This window comes from Carex rostrata, chromosome 10 (assembly GCF_964058835.1).
Source record: "Carex rostrata chromosome 10, lpCarRost1.2, whole genome shotgun sequence".
Taxonomy (NCBI): Eukaryota; Viridiplantae; Streptophyta; class Magnoliopsida; order Poales; family Cyperaceae; genus Carex; species Carex rostrata.
In genome coordinates this window covers 60,001-65,000 of record NC_135927.1, presented here as the reverse complement: position 1 = coordinate 65,000, position 5,000 = coordinate 60,001, and positions in this window count along the sequence as shown.

The window sequence follows — 5,000 nt, the reverse complement described above, 5'->3', positions numbered from 1 at the left end:
CCCGAAAACAGTTCAGCTGGGGGAAATTAAGCGGAAGCAGCCAAGCGTTGGGCAAAACCAAGCGGATACGGCCAAGAGTCGGTGGAAAATGGCCCGAAAACAGTCCAGCGGCAAGCGGAAACGGCTAACGTTGGGACAAAGTGACCCGAAAACAGTTCAGCTGGGGAAAATTAAGCGGATGCAGCCAAGCGTTGGGGAAAACTAAGCGGATCCGGCCCAGAGTCGGTGGAAATTGGCCCGAAAACAGTCCAGCGGCAAGCGGAAGCGGCTAACGTTGGGCAAAAGTGACCCGAAAACAGTTCAGCGGGGGAAAACTAAGCGGATGCGGCCACGCGTTGGGGAAAACTAAGCGGATACGGCCAAGTGTTGGGGAAAAATGGCCCGAAAACAGCCCAGCGGCAAGCGGAAGCGGCTAACGTTGGGGAAAAGTGACCCGAAAACAGTTAAGCGGGGGAAAACTAAGCGGATGCGGCCAAGTGTCGGTGGAAATTGGCCCGAAAACACCCCAGCGGCAAGCGGAAGCGGCTAACGTTGGGCAAAAGTGACCCGAAAACAGTTCAGCGGGGGAAAACTAAGCGGATGCGGCCACGCGTTGGGGAAAACTAAGCGGATACGGCCAAGAGTCGGTGGAAATTGGCCCGAAAACAGTCCAGCGGCAACCGGAAACGGCTAACGTTGGGACAAAGTGACCCGAAAACAGTTCAGCTGGGGAAAATTAAGCGGATGCAGCCAAGCGTTGGGGAAAACTAAGCGGATCCGGCCCAGAGTCGGTGGAAATTGGCCCGAAAACAGTCCAGCGGCAAGCGGAAGCGGCTAACGTTGGGCAAAAGTGACCCGAAAACAGTTCAGCGGGGGAAAACTAAGCGGATGCGGCCACGCGTTGGGGAAAACTAAGCGGATACGGCCAAGTGTTGGGGAAAAATGGCCCGAAAACAGCCCAGCGGCAAGCGGAAGCGGCTAACGTTGGGGAAAAGTGACCCGAAAACAGTTAAGCGGGGGAAAACTAAGCGGATGCGGCCAAGTGTCGGTGGAAATTGGCCCGAAAACAGCCCAGCGGCAAGCGGAAGCGGCTAACGTTGGGCAAAAGTGACCCGAAAACAGTTCAGCGGGGGAAAACTAAGCGGATGCGGCCACGCGTTGGGGAAAACTAAGCGGATACGGCCAAGAGTCGGTGGAAATTGGCCCGAAAACAGTCCAGCGGCAAGCGGAAGCGGCTAACGTTGGGCAAAACTGACCCGAAAACAGTTCAGCGGGGCAAATTTTTGAAATTTTTTTGAAATTTTTTTGAATTTTTGAAATTTTTGAAGTTTTTTTGGGTTTTTGGACTTTTTTTGAATTTTTGAATTTTTTGAATTTTTTTGAATTTTTTTTGAATTTTTGAAATTTTTTTTTTTTTTTGAATTTATTTGATTTTATAAATTTTTTGTGATTTTTTGAGATTTTTTTGAATATTTTACATGGGTGATTTTGACTTGGGGGATTTTCAGGGGGTGGTAACCCTGGGCGTGGCTAGAGCCTCAAAATGCATATTCCCCTATAGGGGGGCAAGGTTTTCAAAAATGGGTGCCCCCTCATGTACACGCGCGTGGGTGTACATGGCCCCGTCGGTGCCAGCGTGGGTGGAAAATGGCCCGAAAACAGCCCAGCGGCAAGCGGAAGCGGCTAACGTTGGGCAAAACTGACCCGAAAGCAGTATAGCTTGGAAAATTAAGCGGATGCAGCCAATTGTTGGCGAAAACTAAGCGGATGCGGCCAAGTGTCGGTGAAAAATGGCCCGAAAACAGTCCAGCGGCAAGCGGAAACGGCTAACGTTGGGCAAAAGTGACCCGAAAACAGTTCAGCTGGGGGAAATTAAGCGGAAGCAGCCAAGCGTTGGGCAAAACCAAGCGGATTCGGCCAAGAGTCGGTGGAAAATGGCCCGAAAACAGTCCAGCGGCAACCGGAAACGGCTAACGTTGGGACAAAGTGACCCGAAAACAGTTCAGCTGGGGAAAATTAAGCGGATGCAGCCAAGCGTTGGGGAAAACTAAGCGGATCCGGCCCAGAGTCGGTGGAAATTGGCCCGAAAACAGTCCAGCGGCAAGCGGAAGCGGCTAACGTTGGGCAAAAGTGACCCGAAAACAGTTCAGCGGGGGAAAACTAAGCGGATGCGGCCACGCGTTGGGGAAAACTAAGCGGATACGGCCAAGTGTTGGGGAAAAATGGCCCGAAAACAGCCCAGCGGCAAGCGGAAGCGGCTAACGTTGGGGAAAAGTGACCCGAAAACAGTTAAGCGGGGGAAAACTAAGCGGATGCGGCCAAGTGTCGGTGGAAATTGGCCCGAAAACACCCCAGCGGCAAGCGGAAGCGGCTAACGTTGGGCAAAAGTGACCCGAAAACAGTTCAGCGGGGGAAAACTAAGCGGATGCGGCCACGCGTTGGGGAAAACTAAGCGGATACGGCCAAGAGTCGGTGGAAATTGGCCCGAAAACAGTCCAGCGGCAACCGGAAACGGCTAACGTTGGGACAAAGTGACCCGAAAACAGTTCAGCTGGGGAAAATTAAGCGGATGCAGCCAAGCGTTGGGGAAAACTAAGCGGATCCGGCCCAGAGTCGGTGGAAATTGGCCCGAAAACAGTCCAGCGGCAAGCGGAAGCGGCTAACGTTGGGCAAAAGTGACCCGAAAACAGTTCAGCGGGGGAAAACTAAGCGGATGCGGCCACGCGTTGGGGAAAACTAAGCGGATACGGCCAAGTGTTGGGGAAAAATGGCCCGAAAACAGCCCAGCGGCAAGCGGAAGCGGCTAACGTTGGGGAAAAGTGACCCGAAAACAGTTAAGCGGGGGAAAACTAAGCGGATGCGGCCAAGTGTCGGTGGAAATTGGCCCGAAAACAGCCCAGCGGCAAGCGGAAGCGGCTAACGTTGGGCAAAAGTGACCCGAAAACAGTTCAGCGGGGGAAAACTAAGCGGATGCGGCCACGCGTTGGGGAAAACTAAGCGGATACGGCCAAGAGTCGGTGGAAATTGGCCCGAAAACAGTCCAGCGGCAAGCGGAAGCGGCTAACGTTGGGCAAAACTGACCCGAAAACAGTTCAGCGGGGCAAATTTTTGAAATTTTTTTGAAATTTTTTTGAATTTTTGAAATTTTTGAAGTTTTTTTGGGTTTTTGGACTTTTTTTGAATTTTTGAATTTTTTGAATTTTTTTGAATTTTTTTTGAATTTTTGAAATTTTTTTTTTTTTTTGAATTTATTTGATTTTATAAATTTTTTGTGATTTTTTGAGATTTTTTTGAATATTTTACATGGGTGATTTTGACTTGGGGGATTTTCAGGGGGTGGTAACCCTGGGCGTGGCTAGAGCCTCAAAATGCATATTCCCCTATAGGGGGGCAAGGTTTTCAAAAATGGGTGCCCCCTCATGTACACGCGCGTGGGTGTACATGGCCCCGTCGGTGCCAGCGTGGGTGGAAAATGGCCCGAAAACAGCCCAGCGGCAAGCGGAAGCGGCTAACGTTGGGCAAAACTGACCCGAAAGCAGTATAGCTTGGAAAATTAAGCGGATGCAGCCAATTGTTGGCGAAAACTAAGCGGATGCGGCCAAGTGTCGGTGAAAAATGGCCCGAAAACAGTCCAGCGGCAAGCGGAAACGGCTAACGTTGGGCAAAAGTGACCCGAAAACAGTTCAGCTGGGGGAAATTAAGCGGAAGCAGCCAAGCGTTGGGCAAAACCAAGCGGATTCGGCCAAGAGTCGGTGGAAAATGGCCCGAAAACAGTCCAGCGGCAACCGGAAACGGCTAACGTTGGGACAAAGTGACCCGAAAACAGTTCAGCTGGGGAAAATTAAGCGGATGCAGCCAAGCGTTGGGGAAAACTAAGCGGATCCGGCCCAGAGTCGGTGGAAATTGGCCCGAAAACAGTCCAGCGGCAAGCGGAAGCGGCTAACGTTGGGCAAAAGTGACCCGAAAACAGTTCAGCGGGGGAAAACTAAGCGGATGCGGCCACGCGTTGGGGAAAACTAAGCGGATACGGCCAAGTGTTGGGGAAAAATGGCCCGAAAACAGCCCAGCGGCAAGCGGAAGCGGCTAACGTTGGGGAAAAGTGACCCGAAAACAGTTAAGCGGGGGAAAACTAAGCGGATGCGGCAACGCGTTGGGGAAAACTAAGCGGATGCGGCCAAGTGTCGGTGGAAATTGGCCCGAAAACAGCCCAGCGGCAAGCGGATGCGGCTAACGTTGGGCAAAACTGACCCGAAAACAGTTCAGCGGGGGAAAACTAAGCGGATGCGGCCACGCGTTGGGGAAAACTAAGCGGATGCGGCCAAGTGTCGGTGGAAATTGGCCCGAAAACAGTCCAGCGGCAAGCGGAAGCGGCTAACGTTGGGCAAAACTGACCCGAAAACAGTTCAGCGGGGGAAAACTAAGCGGATGCGGCCACGCGTTGGGGAAAACTAAGCGGATACGGCCAAGTGTTGGGGAAAAATGGCCCGAAAACAGCCCAGCGGCAAGCGGAAGCGGCTAACGTTGGGCAAAAGTGACCCGAAAACAGTTCAGCGGGGGAAAACTAAGCGGATGCGGCCATGCGTTGGGGAAAACTAAGCGGATACGGCCAAGGGTCGGTGAAAAAGGGCCCGAAAACAGTCCAGCGGCAAGCGGAAGCCGCTAACGTTGGGCAAAAGCGACCCGAAAACAGTCCAGCGGGGGAAAACTAAGCGGATGCGGCCAAGCGTTGGGGAAAACTAAGCGGATACGGCCAAGCGTCGGTGAAAAAGGCCCGAAAACAGTCCAGCGGCAAGCCGAAGCGGCTAACGTTGGGCAAAAATGGCCAAAAGCGATGGAGCAGGGCGGTCTGAATCTATGCATCCACATAAAATGGGGGGTAAACCTGGGGGATTTCCAGGGGGTGGTAACCCTGGGCGTGGCTGGAGACCCAAAATGCATATTCCCCTATAGGGGGGAAGGATTTTTGGAAGAGGCAGCCCCTCATGTACATGCCAAGCGGGGTGTACATGGCCCCTGTGGGT